At 38.7% G+C, this 15,235-nt stretch overlaps 1 non-coding gene across 1 annotated transcript; it reads left to right on the top strand.

Annotated features, from left to right (window-relative positions):
* The first annotated feature begins 14,793 nt into the window (after positions 1–14,793).
* On the top strand, positions 14,794–14,866 carry TRNAR-ACG (transfer RNA arginine (anticodon ACG)). The gene has a single exon. It is a non-coding gene; the product is annotated as a tRNA-Arg (tRNA).
* Positions 14,867–15,235: the final 369 nt, after the last annotated feature.

Here is a 15,235-nt window from a genome sequence, read left to right as displayed (position 1 = left end):
TATCCAAACTTGCCAAAAAAAATTTACAGATATTCTACTGCCTATCTGGTAGGTGGATGCGTTCAGAGGCTGTGGGATTGCTGTTTGGTTGTTGGAGGGTCAAACGATGATAATACGATGCCAACGAAGTTAAATGATAACAATTATTATCCTATGTAAATCATGTCACTATTTTTGGAACGAGTGTTAAAAATTAATTTTTATAAGTTGGAGGATGTTACCAATTGTATTGTGAAGGTAACACTGAGAGAACAAACATATTTTCAGTGCAAATTCACCTACACTAGGAGACAAAAGCATTCACTATCAATATCATTGACATAAATCAATGGATACAGTTGCAGCTCTCGCACTGGGCAGATTTGATTAGTAGTGAAAATAACTACCAATAGTTTTATATATGTTTCACATCTGATTCTTCTCCATGGAATAGAAATTGGGCACTCGGCATAAATTATTTTCCAACGTCATAAATAATAATTTATTAACATGAAGACCTAGGCTTACAAGGAATAAAACTGCCCAAGCTTGCTGATTTTTGCACTAAATTGCAATGTTTAGTTGCACAAAGGCTAATCGGGACAAAACCTACAGCCTATAGTGGAATCCGAGCCACTTAATTAAATGTCCCTAACCGTGGATCGAACTCGTGACCCGTCGATTACAAAGCATCATTATTACCGCTAACCGAGGCGGGAAGGTTCACTTATAATCTTTCTAATTATTAACATTTAAGAGTTAGTTAGTTTCTTTAGTCTTTTAATTCCTTAATGTCGTATTTTTGCCTCTCGGATGTTTTCAAGAACGATGTAACGATGAAAGGATTGAGAAAACATCGCTGACAATTATGTTCATTGCAAATACTCGAATGAGAAACTACAATCAGAAAAGCTGCCCCCCGTGGCGGGGTGATTCAGTTCTTTTTCACATGCATGCTCGGATCCGGAGAGATAGTTCGCAACTATGAATAAGAGGAGTGTACAGTTAACAGAATCAAGCATATCTGGAAACTAGTAAGCTGCGTGAAAACTGACATACGTGTATTTCAGGATAACTATGATAGATATGAACAAGAAACTGTATTAGCCTTATCTGCGGATGTTTGAAAAGTCCTGTAGTAAATTCACAAATTCGTCGTTCCGGTTCAATACGAGTAATATGCATTGGCTGTAAATAATTTTAATTGTATCAAAAATGTTAAAAGTACACATTTTACTAACTACACGACTTTCCCAATGATTCCAAATGACTAACTTGGATTGATATTCATGTGCATTAGCACTGGCCTCCGTGATGAAGTGGTTAGCACATCCGGGAGTTCGAATCCAGGCATGGATGCTCTTTGTGAGTGTCCGTTCATCAGTTTCATCATACAATTCATCCTCAGGCGGAGCACAAAGCATGACGCCTTAGGTTGTAAGACACGTTTTTATTACGTTAAGAAAAGAAAGAACATCAAAATCATCTCACTTAGGATAATCCACCAACTGCAGAAAAGACAAAAGAATGTCTTCCGCCTGTTCTGCACATGTGTCGCAACAGGGTGAATAGCTATGCACTACTACAAAACATCGTCATTATTTCCCTAGTTTACAGCACCATACAGGAGACATATCCTGCTACTCGATGTTATAAACTATTCCATATATGTTGGTCAGAGGCGTGCGCACGGGCGGGGGCGGGGATTGCCCCCTAATCACGGACGTTCGCAGATTTTTCCACAAAGGGACAAGAAAGGTATTTTTTTCATGGGGCATATTACCCCGATACTAGTGCTGTCCCCTCAAAAAACACCACTTGAATTTGAAATTATCGCATTCCTGCGTCCCCATTACATAATAATTAATGTAAATTACTATGACTGAAATATAATTATACTTGTGAAATATATACTTTTAGGTTGACCTTCGTTTTCAAGGTGTGGTCATCCTTGCCCCCCTTCCAGACGTTCCATGCGCCTATATTATTATACTTTCACCTAGAAATTTAGTGGAGAGCAATATTGTCGCTGTTATTAAACAATATTATACTCTAAAAGGAAATGGCGCAACCACAATGGGACAGGGGGGCATTGCTTATGCCTTTTTCCAACCTTGGACGGAAATCATTGAATTAAAAGAAAGCAAGACTAGCAGAATCTCCTAGTAGCAGGACAAAAGGATACTCAAGACGGAATTAGTTTTCACGTCCATCTTGCATTATTTCTTCCAGACGGTCAGGATCACTTGCAGGGGGTTACAGAGGGACAATTGTCCCCTCGACTTTAAATTTTATACAAATATAATAAATTTCTTAAAATTTTCTTTCTCGCTTCGCTCGGGGTACCTGCTTTTCTTGCAGTCTTGTCAACTTCCGAGCCGTAGCTAGGAAGTAGCGGGAGTTGGCCCTGGGCGTCGAACAATCTGATTGAGAAAAATTGTAAAAGAGAATGCCATGCCGTCACATGAATTTTTTTGCGCCCTATTAAATCAATACTGTTTTCAACTTTCAAAAATTTGGATAGAAAAATGTTCTTGCTCGCTTCGCTCGCAGTTTCTTTTCTCCAATACATTGTAAATTACCAGAAAGAAAGTAAGAACGAATAAGTAATTCAGACAGTAGCTGCTATAACAGTTTGGTTTGGAGGAAAACGAGCGCTCACATTTCAGAGACAATCTATAAAATTTTTGCTGTTGGTTTGTTAAGGGGCGGATGAATAGATTACGTAATGTATTTAAATAATATGTTAATAGCTAGGTATATATATAATATAAACACTCGCGCGCGCGAACACACACACATATATATATATCACATCAATGCAAAAAACTAAAACAGTGAGATAAAATGAGGTTTTTCTTTGCTGATCTGACTTAATTTTCAAGGTTTTTGCCTCCCCCCCTTATCAGAGGGTCTGCGCACGCCTATGATGTTGGTACCTTCTTCTAATAATAAAAACAAGTTAAAATAACAGTAATATTAAATTAATAATATTAAAATATTAATTAATATTGTTATCACATGAATGGGAAAAGATGGCATAAGAATAGGAATATAACAGCACGTATTCATTATCTAGCTCATGAATAGTTAAGATCGCTTCAATTTGTATAAAAACAACTGACCTGGCAAGGTGATTGTGAAACAGATAAGGAATTGAATATTTATTGAATAACGAAAAAGGATGTTAGATCCATTTGACGAAAAGTAAAGCTCTTAATTTAATATTTAAGAATATTACTTAGGTAGTGGTGTGTATAAATCTTCTTTGATACAGTCATCCAAAGTTGTATGACCCCAATACAATAAGTTTGACGGAAATACACCTCTCTCGATTATACGACAGATGCTAAACAAAACAAGCATATTTACATAATTTAATTTTAGTACTTCGTAAGTCTCTCGCGGAAGATTCGGACTCCCTGGACACCCCGCCTCCCCTAAATATTCCTTGGCTGTATTACATGTAAGTTGTATTGCGAAGTTCGTCAATGTGTGTTTTTCTTCTTTCAGACACTCGGAAAAAGTGTTGTCCTGTCACAGAAACCCTCTCGGCTCGGAGTTATAAACGTGCGGGCTCAAAAGAAAGGTCTGTTATGGTCAGAGCCTGACCTTCCAGGCGGGGGGGGGGGGGTGAGTAGCGGACAGGGAACCTTGTCTTCTGTTTCTTTCGACAAAGCAATCCTCCCACCAGTAATGTCTCAAACGGTCTACCATGCAATGGATTTGCGTTCGAAGAGGGAAATGGAATCAATATTGGTAAGACTAGGAAGAAAATTTGACATCTGTCCGGTGCTTTTTTCGAGTGACGCTGATACGGGCTCTTAAAACTACGAGGACGGTAATTTCCTAGCTACCTATTAGGACGAACCCGTTATTTTGACGGGTGTAGTTTTTCCATGCCATATTTGTCACTACTTTTATTATGAAAGTGAAACAACTCCTGTATTTCTGTATTTCTTTTACTTTCACATCTTTATAAATATTAATTACAAATTCTGCCTCCTGCAGTGGCTAATAGAGGGGCACAAAAGGAACAAATTATCTGGTCAGAAAGACAGTGTTATTCATAGTCAGTTAAATCATGGAACACGTGGAGTTAACATTGTCAACATTATAATTACGAAATATATAAACAAATCACCTGTCAACATTATGATGTGTAAGTGTATTTCATGTATTTATTTCTTTTTGAGTGTATTTTATTTATTTATTTATTTTTAGTATTTTTATTTACTTAGAGCTTTTGTGTTCATAGAAACATTTTTCCTTACTGGTTACATTACGAATGATTTTGTCATTGGTGGGAACTTTTGGAAAATATAATTACGTTATTCTATCACAAAAATTAGAAATACACGATCACTCACTTGGAAAGGAGGAAACTTCGGCCCTCATGTCGTAGTGGTTAGCACATTACGCTACGACGACAAAGATCACGGGTTCGAATCCCGGCCTGGGCATGAATGTTTGTGAGTGTCCATTCATCAATTTTATCATATCATCACTCATCCCCATCTTCGCAATTAGCCAAAAGTGGCACAAGGCGAAGTAACATAAACAAGATCAATCAGTAAAAATCAATAAAGGAGGAAACATCAATCTGCAGACTCTCATATGTATTGTCATCATCCTGAACATATTCATCTGAAAAATAATTGTAGAAAAGTACGTAAGTTGTATGGAATGAACATCTATTCCGGCATTGTCATCATCTACTCAGCACTCATCATAATCATAAATATTGTCCTCTCCCTCAGATTCTACGTCTGACAAATCACGTAGATAATGAGGTAGCTACGTCACGATCCAGTAAGCCACGGTCCGGTGACATATTGGACACTGCAGTGAGCTAAATAGAGTAAGCGAATAGAGGTTGCCAATATTTTACTCTAGATAATTCGTTCACCGATCTGCCGGACCATGTGGCCGAGTGGATAGACGACCTCCGAGGCGAAGTGGTTAGCAGAACGCGTTACAACGCCAGGGGTTCCGGGTTCGAGTCCCGGGTAAGGCATGGGTATTTGTGATTGTCTGTCCTGAAAAGTCCTGCATAGAAATGTAAATGAAGTGATATGAGTGAATGAAGTGTGATTGGGGAAGCTTCCGCTTAGGGGCTTTCCTTAAAAATAATAATAATAGTAAAAATATAAAAAGTGGTTAGCACGTCGCGCTGCGACGACAAGGGTCCCGGGTTCGAATCTCGCTCGGGCTTGATTGTTTGTGAATGTCCATTCATCAATTTCATAATTTCATCACTCATCCCCAACTTCGCAAATTATCCAAGAGGCACAAAACGCGAAGTAAAATAAACTAAATCAATCAATCAATCAATCAATCGTTCACCGATCTGAACTAACATTCGACTTATAAATACGTCCGTTAGACAAACAACAATGAGCAAAGATGATCTAAGATTCACTCACACTTAGAATACGCTACTGCTAACAGATGTATCTACGTAAGAACTGTACCCGTCAAAATGACGGGTGATCGTACTAATAGTAGTAATCAAATATAGTTGCCTTCTCATGTGAGATAGAAACAAGTGGCGAGCATTAATATTTGTTAAAAATCACAGAACATGGAAGCTGTGGAGTAAAATTCACAATGTCAAAATTACAAAATGACGGGTTCCCTCCTTCTAGTGTTAAACTATAACCTGAGAGAGAACAGGCGCCATGACGTGATTCTTTGTGTATATAGTAGCCGAGACCCACAATTTTAGGGTGCACATGTTTGGCCTTCCGCGCTTGAATTTTACGACGTAGCACAATTGAGAAAATATGAAAAGAAGAGGATTCATCATGAGGGAAACATGACCTGGGTCGATATTCCCTTTTGTGTGAAAGACGTCCGCAGCTGAAATCGAAATAAAGATCAGGAGATACTTTTATTTTTATTCCTCAAAAACCCATTCTAGAGAATTTAGGGATTTTGCCAGATTTTCCTACAAGTTTCGAGTCCAGTCATTATCGTTTGAAACAGTTGTATGTGCGGTTTGCATCCAAGTATTTCATTTTCAGTAAAATGAACAACCTGCTATCATCGATGATAAAATCAGTGATTGGCAATAGGAAAATCTGTGTTTGAAATCAATCAAAACGTATTTGATAACCATGTCTTTAAAAAAAAACCGCTCACCACAGTAGGGATGGCCAAACGGATCCGGATCCGAAAAATCCGGATCCATTCGGATCCGAGAGTTTCGGAACTGGATCCGGATCCGTAAGTTCCGGATCCGAATATCCGGATCCGGATCCGAGAGTTTCGTATCTCAATCCCATTATAATATTACCACACTTTAAAAGGTATTATGATCTTCGATTACAAAGAATTTTTTCATTAGTTAGTCTTACAATAATTTTTTTCAAGTGTTGTTCCTAAAATACTTTGCTACGCATCGGCTAACACACTCGTGCACAAAAATAATCTTACTTGTTTAACATAAAATGTCAGAGGTGATTTTTCAAATGCCATTGAAACGAATATGTATTCATTCGAATGTATTGGAATTGGAAACACACATAAATGTGAGACATTCCATTCCAGGATGAAACCTTTAACACATATAACAAGATAGAAATGTTATACAAAAATTATACAATTGTCTACAGTTACAGTTTTACAAATTAAAATAAAACATTATAATATATGCAGTGTTATATAATTACAAAGTGTAAGACTAACAAGTGAGGTTATCTAAGTGTCCCCCTCCGATTTCCATGAAACTTGGCAGGTGTATAGTGGGGCCCAATGGAAGAAATGCGTGTTTTTATGTTTCAGCTAAAAAACGGTTTTAGGGGGCAAAACCCCCTCAAATGTCAAGATGAGAACAAATTGAAGTGAGGATCTGACCCCTGTGTCCCCCTCCGATTTCCATGATACTTGGCAGGTGTGTGTATAAACGGACCCAAAGGAAGAAGTACGTGTTTTTTTTTTGTTTCGGCTAAAAAACTGTTTTAGGGTGCAAAACCCCCCTCAAATGTCTAGATGAGGACAAATTTAAGTGGGCATTTGACCCCCGTGTTCCCCTCCGATTCCCATGAAACGTGGCAGATGTATAGAGGGGCCCAAAGGAAGAAATACGTGTTTTTCTGTTTCAGCTAAAAGATGTTTTAGGGGGCAAAATCCCCTCAAATGTCAAGATGAGGACAAATTGAAGTAAGGATCTGACCCCTGTGTTCCCCTCCGATTTCCATGAAATTTGGCAGGTGTATAGAGAGGCCCTATGCCCCCTGCTTCTTCCTATGCCATATTTACGTGGTTTCGGGGTCGGATCCCCACTTCAATTTCTCCTCATCTTCATATTTGAGGGGGGTCCCCCTAAAACAGTTTTTTTTTTTTTAGCTGAAACACAAAAACACGTATTTCTTCCTTTGGGCCCCTCCATACACCTGCCAAGTTTCATGGAAATCGGAGGGGGAGACTTAGACCTCCCTTGTAAGTGTATTAATTAATTACAAATCGCGCACGCACGCACACACACTATATACAGGGTGACTGGTAATTTGATGTATTCCCTGAAAGGGGTTAAAGAAGAGACAATTTGCAATAAATTTGACCATATGATACCCCGTCCGAAAATTAGTAGTTTTCGAGATAATCGAGTTTCAATTGTTTTTTTTAAAAAATGACAATTTTCCACATAAAAAGATGAATTGAGAAAAAACTGCTCATTGTATGGAACATATTTCAGCATTTTCTGATAGCTAACAAATAAGTGGTTTGTTGAAAAAAAAGTTTTTCCCAAATAACAATCACATGTAAGTAACGGGTGGGTCTAAACTTACAAGTGATGATAAAAAAATGCACTCTTAGTTTACTTGGCAACGTATTAATAACAAAAATGGTATGACACGAAGCGTACAAATTACTTTAATTACTTCCTTGTGCCATCTGCTATCCAACAAGGTACAAATGTTGCTAACATTCACATTTGTGTACAAGAAATAATACTTGATTCATCTTCATGTGAATGGAATCAATGAACAATACAATTAAAGAACATTACACGTCTTGCTCAAAGTGGGCACCTCTGTTACGAATACAGGCACGCAAGTTATTGCGGACATTTGTTCTCTTAACTCGTGATGTGATGGTGTCCTTGATGTGTTGACCAGCCATTAAGGTCCTCTCCCTGAGCTCTTCTTGTTAGTTTGTCATGTGGCTCCAAATGTAAAAGTCGCAAGGCGTCAAATCGATCGGGGGATCGAGCTGGGCAGTCATCATGATGATAAATCATGTCACGTCTTGAAGCTAGAGGCAAATCCTCCAACAACATTGCCATCCCGTTCCTCAAAAAATGTTCATAAGTGATGCCATTTAAGATTTGGGGCAGGAAAAATGGCTCGATGAAATGATTGTTGATTACGCCCATCCATACTTCTGCTTGTGCGTGCGACAGTGGCTGGATGAAAATTACCCAAAGAAATGGATTGGCCGAGGCGGTCCGATTCCCTGGCCGGCTCGATCCCCTGATTTGAAGCCTTGCGACTTTTGCATTTGGAGCCAAATGACAAGACACCAGTAAACTCACAAGAAGAGCTCAGGGAGAGGATCTTAATGGCTGGTCAACACATCAAGGACACCATCACATCACGAGTTAAGAGAACAAATGTCCGCAAAAACTTGCGTGCCTGTATTCGTAACAGAGGTGCCCACTTTGAGCAAGACGTGTAATGTTCTTTAATTGTATTGTTCATTGATTTCCATTCACATGAAGATGAATCAAGTATTATTTCTTATGAAAAACTAAATATGCTGACCAAGGCAGTAATTTATTTTATTAAAAAACATAAACTAACGTAACGTTTCAACCTTCTAGCAAGGTCTTCTTCAGACTCTGTATCAAGTACAAAAGTAACCAGATACAGCAAGAAGGGTAATATATATACACAAACATTACTCCCTCCAGACTATTTAGAAAGTTGTTAGGAACTTTCTAGCAGATGACTTTCACTTTCCAACTTTACTTTCACCTAAAAGGCTAAACACTTCCATATAGAATGTGGTTGGACTTTTTAATCTCACGCTCTTTTCCCTTCATTTTTCTTCCTTCTCCTCTCCTCTTTTTCTCTTGTCCTTTCCACTCTTTCCAACATCTTCTTCCATTCTTTGTTTAACTTCAGTCCCCCATTCCAGTTCATTGTGTCTTCTTCGCCTTTCTTCTCTATTTCCTTGGCTTCCTTCCATTTTCTCACTAGCATTCTCTTCTCCCTTCCTATCTGCTTAGCCTCATCCCACTCTATGTCATGTCCTGTTTCTCTCGTGTGTTTAAATATTGCATTTCTCTCTCTCTTAAGTCGTACATCATCCCTATGTTGTTTCAACCTGTCTTTCAGCCTTTTTTTTCGTTTCTCCTATGTACACACTCTGACATTCTTTACATTTTACTTCGTAGATAATCCCTTCTTCTTCCTCTTCTCTGTTTTCCTTTTTCTTGTTAGCATTCCTCGCTATTCCTAAGATGCTTCTTCCTCCCTTCCTGTAAGTTTTAATTTCTGCTTTCCTAAGCACTTTGCATATCTTTTCTGTGGTCTTCCCCATACTCCTTATTCCAAACCTTCTCTCCTCTTTTTCTTTCTCTTCCAATTCTCCCCTGCCCGTTTTCTTACTTCTTCTGTTTATGTCCAGTCTATCCTGCTTCTCATAGCCATTCTTTTCCAGCTGTTTCCATAGGCTATTTATTTTGCCTTCTTTTTCACATTCTTTCATGCATATTTTCTTGATTCTGTCCTCCATATTCTTTATAAAATTTATTTTTGTCACCTCACTTACATCACTTCTTTTGTGGCAGAATACCCCTGCTGCACACTTCTTCTGATGCCAAGCGGTTTCAATTTCTTGTCCTCTTTTCCTTTTCATCAATATATCTAGATAGCTTAACTTGTCTTCTTCTTCTATTTCAAGTTCCAATAATATCCCTCTTTCTTCATCTTGAATTTCTTTGGCAAAAATGTCAAGCTGCCTCTTCGTTCCCTTCCATAAGCCAAAACAGTCGTCCACATATCTGCAAAACAGAATCATTTTGTCACCTCCCTTTTCTATCACTTTCTTTTCCCATTCATTCTAACCAATTCAGCCAATGCTGGGCTTAGACTGGAACCTATATTTAGTCCTTCACTCATGAACATTATTTTATCTCCCATTATACTGTAACCGTTATTCCAAATGGTTTCCAGCGCCTTCACTACCCTTTCACTATCCCATTCTCCTATAATTTCTTGTCCCATTCTCTTTTTAATAATGTCCAAAACGTGTCCCCTCTTGATGCTCGGGAACATACTTTTCACGTCTAAGCTAAACATTGTCGTCTTCATCTCATTTAACTTAAGTCCTTTTATGAGGTCTACTACTTGTTCACTGTTCTTAACAAATTATTTCTTGTACACAAATGTGAATGTTAGCAACATTTGTACCTTGTTGGATAGCAGATGGCACAAGGAAGTAATTAAAGTAATTTGTACGCTTCGTGTCATACCATTTTTGTTATTAATACGTTGCCAAGTAAACTAAGAGTGCATTTTTTTAAAATCACTTGTAAGTTTAGACCCACCCGTTACTTACATGTGATTGTTATTTGGGAAAAAACTTTTTTTCAACAAACCACTTACTTGTTAGCTATCAGAAAATGCTGAAATAAGTTCCATACAATGAGCAGTTTTTTCTCAATTCATCTTTTTATGTGGAAAATTGTCATTTTTTAAAAAAAACAATTGAAACTCGATTATCTCGAAAACTACTAATTTTCGGACGGGGTATCATATGGTCAAATTTATTGCAAATTGTCTCTACTTTAACCCCTTTCAGGGAATACATCTAATTACCAGTCACCCTGTATATGTGTGTGTGTATGTATATTATATATACAGGGTGATTGGTAATTCGACCTATTCCTGGAAAGGGGTAATACTAGAACACATTTGCAACAAATTTGACCCTATGCACCGGGGGTCGGAAATCAATGGGTTTCGAGTTATTGCTGTTTGTAGATTTTTGTGGCATATTCCGACTTGCGACCAAAAAACTACTAATTCTGAAAAAACTACTACACCCTGAGCATATAATCGACATGTTGCTAACAGCTGAAGAATGAGTGACTACTGGGGAAAAAATTCATGGCCAAAATTCCCATACCCACAGAAAGAAACAGTCATTGGTGCAAACGTCATGAAGAAATTTGGAAATTATCGTTTAAATTGAAGAGGATTACTCAAAAAATTGGTAACACACTTGGCGTAAAAATTACGGAAAAAACTTCCTCGTTTCATAAGCTCTCCAAAAAGATAAAAATGTTGTCAACTGACACACGGGTTGGGGGAAAAATCTGAATAAAAAGCGGAGAAGGCGCGTTGTAGACCTCTTTGTAAAGTGAAAAGAAGTTGTCGTTTGTGAGAAATAAAGGAACGAAAATGAGTGAAATAATAATGTTATTTACCATTCACATGATTCCAGGTTGTCAGAATTAACTGTTACAAAAACTACAAATTCTGCGGCTTACTTCAGACACAATCACTCGCATTGACACTCTGTCTCTTATGTCTCAATTCTCTCTCGCAACTCTTCTTGGGAATCCATTGGTGTACTGTAGACTAACCCTTTCATGTGACCCCAAATGTAAAAGTCGCATGGTGTTAAATCCGGACTCCTCGCCGGCCAGGGAACCGGGCCGCTTCGACCAATCCATCGCATGGGATAATTGTCGTCCAGCCACTGTCGCACACCCCGTAAAGAGTGGACTGGGCTGCCATCATGTTGGTTAATAATAGGTACCCCTTCTTGTGGCGAGCGACACATCCTCCAGCAGCGTCGTCAATTCTTCCGTTAGGAAGTTTTCGTAGGTAATGCCGTTTATGTTTTGTGGCAGAAAAAATGGCCCGAACACATGATTGTGGATGATTCCCATCCAAACATTTAGTGAGAATTTTCTCTGGTTAGCATTTTCTTTATATTTTCTTAGACCCTTTGGGACTCAAAAATGCGCATTATGAAAATTCGTAATACCATCGCGGTCGAATTTGGATTCGTCCGTTCACAGAATTCTTGTCAGGTGATGGGGGTCTTCAGTGTCGGTATGTAGTAAAAATCGACAAAACACCATCCTTCTGACAGGATCTCCCTCCTCAATAGCATGCGACTTTTACATTTGTTGTCACATGAAATAGTTAGTCTACAGTACACCAGTGGATTCCCAAGAAGAGTTGAGAGAGAGAATTGAGACATAAGAGACAGAGTGTCAACGAGATTGATTGTGTCTGAAGTACGCCGCAGGATTTTGTAACAGTTAATTCTGACAACCTGACAACCTGGAATCATGTGAATGGTAAATAACATTATTATTTCACTCATTTTCGTTCCTTTATTTCTCACAAACGACAACTTCTTTTCACTTTACAAAGAGGTCTACAACGCGCCTTCTCCGCTTTTTATTCAGATTTTTCCCCCAACCCGTGTGTCAGTTGACAACATTTTTATCTTTTTGGAGAGCTTATGAAACGAGGAAGTATTTTCCGTAATTTTTACGCCAAGTGTATTACCAATTTTTTGAGTAATCCTCTTCGATTTAAACGATAATTTCCAAATTTCTTCATGACGTTTACACCAATGACTGTTTCTTTCTGTGGGTATGGGAATTTTGGGCATGATTTTTTTCCCCAGTAGTCACTCATTCGTCAGCTGTTAGCAACATGTCGATTATATGCTCAGGGTGTAGTAGTTTTTTCAGAATTAGTAGTTTTTTGGTCGCAAGTCGGAATATGTCACGAAAAATCTACAAACTGCAATAACTCGAAACCCATTGATTTCCGACCCCCGGTGCATAAGGTCAAATTTGTTGCAAATGTGTTCTGGTATTACCCTTTCCAGGAATAGGTCGAATTACCAATCACCCTGTATATGTATATTAGCAGGTAACAATATGTTATAAACACATTCTTACTTTTGAAAGAAGCGCTTGTGGGATGGCAAAATGGATCCGGATCCGAAAGTACTGGATCCGGATCCGGATCTGAAAATTCCGGATCCGCGGATCCGGATCCGATAAATTTTAGGATCCGGATCTGGCCATCCCTACACCACAGTCGCCACGTAATCATTAGATTGATTGGATTTATTTTACTTCGCTTGTTGTGCCACTTTTGGCTAATTTGCGAAGATGGGAGTGACTGGAGAAATGACAAAATTGATGAATGGACACTCACAAACATTCATGCTCAGGCCGGATTCGAACTCTGGACCCCTGGCGTCGTATCGCGATGTGCTAACAACTTTTTTTATTTTCTAAAAGGTATACTCCTAAGCATAAGTATCCCTCCGTTTTTTAACTTTTTCTCAATTTTTAATATATCTAGGTTTTTCTCAATTCTCAGTTTCTCTCATCCGGACAAACACAAACATCATTGTCTTACCTGGGATTTAAACCCGAGACCCCTGGCCTCGTAGCGCGCTGTGCTAACCACTCCGCCAATGGGCCCGGCACGTTATGATTAGAAAGCGATGTGATGTAAAATTTCGACTTACATGACGTGACTGAAGACTTTGATACACATAAGGCGAGAACTTGTAAGAATGAAAGATAAACTAGACGATTTTCGTTTTTATTGTATTATACCTGGGTACATGTTCTCCAAAGGAAATGTTTCCTACGATAGTTAACAAAGCCATACGGAATGTTCATAATTTTGCAATCCGAATGACAATGTGTGAAGACTAGATACAACACACACACACATGTATGTAATAATTATATGTATATACACATATGGAAGGTCACTGATCTCCGTGATGGAGTGGTTAGCACAGCGCGCTACGACGCCAGAGCTCCCGGGCTGAAATCCTGGCCTGGCAATGAGTGTTATTTCTGAGTGTTACTTCATCAATTTCATCTTATTATTCAGCCTCATCGCCGCCATTACACAAAAGTGTCACAAAAGGGGCCTAAATAAAAAGGTTACATTGTGTGTACCTTCAAGTTACACTCACAGTGTGCAGAGGACAACAATGCGAACAACTTTTCTTCATAACTGTTTGTTCTTTCCACTTCAGCCCTAGAAAAATACCTAAAAAATAGCATTTTTAAAATCCTGCGTGCTTGCGGCCATGCATCTCATTCATAGTTTCTACTAGCATTTTTTCTATCGGAAGAGGACGGAATATTCAGTAGCTGTGGGGAGACAGGAAAGGATCGCCCTCAGTATATAAATATGTCTGAATAAAACTTGACGCGTCTTTAATGTAACAATAATTAGCAGCGTAACTTAGAGCCGAACATGTACCTTAGGCTTCCAAAGAAGTGAAAGGTTTTACATTCCAAAACATGTAAATTTTAATAACCGTGGAAATTTTGCCCCCGCAGAGCTACGCCTATGACGATAAGCAGCAATGCATGAATTAAGCGAAAGGGAAATCTTAGAGGGTTTCATCCTGTCTGTTGGCATAATTCCGTTTTCATGGAGTGCTGACGTATTTGTATGGCATTTGACAGAAAAAAATATCATCTACATATATACAAAATCAGCGCTCGAAGTGGGGAGGGGGTGTCAAACGCAGCGGGATGTTAACCTCCTCAGTTTAAAAGTTTCAGAGAGAATTCCGCCATCTAGGCCAATTTGAATAAGTAACTCCCCTAGTGCATTTTTTCAATGTTGATACCCTTCTAGCTCCAAACTCGACCAAGCATTCCTCAGTTAGGATTTCCACATCGAAAACTGCACAAGACAAAAAAATATGTTTTTCGAAGTATTGCTGCTACATAGAAAGGTTACGTTATTCATACCTCTATATATCGAGTATCAAGCGTGTCCTCATCAAGCTGGCCCAGTGGCGCAACGGATAACGCGTCTGACTACGGATCAGAAGATTCCAGGTTCGAATCCTGGCTGGGTCGTCGTCTTTTCTTTCTATTATGCGAGTCTTCAGCTATTTTCATGAACACTGCATTGAGCATATAAATATCAGAAATCTGTTTCTGCACATGTATCATTGTGTACGATTAAAGAGCAAAACACGTCGTAGTTTCTACGATGTCTCCGCGACACGGGCGGCGCCGTAAGGGGGGCGAGTGGGCCATGGACCATCCAGAATCGGGATGGATGACCAACTGTCACAATGTAATAGCAGATTTCGTGATAAAAATACGTGTGTGGAAATTATGAAATTTCTTTGTTTTGATATGTGAAATGCAATTGATACGAAAAATGTAACACATTTTCAAAATAACATTAAAATTTGTAGCAATTTTTTGTTACTCCAGTAT

The sequence above is a fragment of the Lepisma saccharinum genome, chromosome 2 (genome assembly GCF_977018435.1).
Source record: "Lepisma saccharinum chromosome 2, izLepSacc3.1, whole genome shotgun sequence".
NCBI classification, from domain to species: Eukaryota; Metazoa; Arthropoda; class Insecta; order Zygentoma; family Lepismatidae; genus Lepisma; species Lepisma saccharinum.
This window is presented reverse-complemented; position numbering and strand designations above follow the sequence as displayed.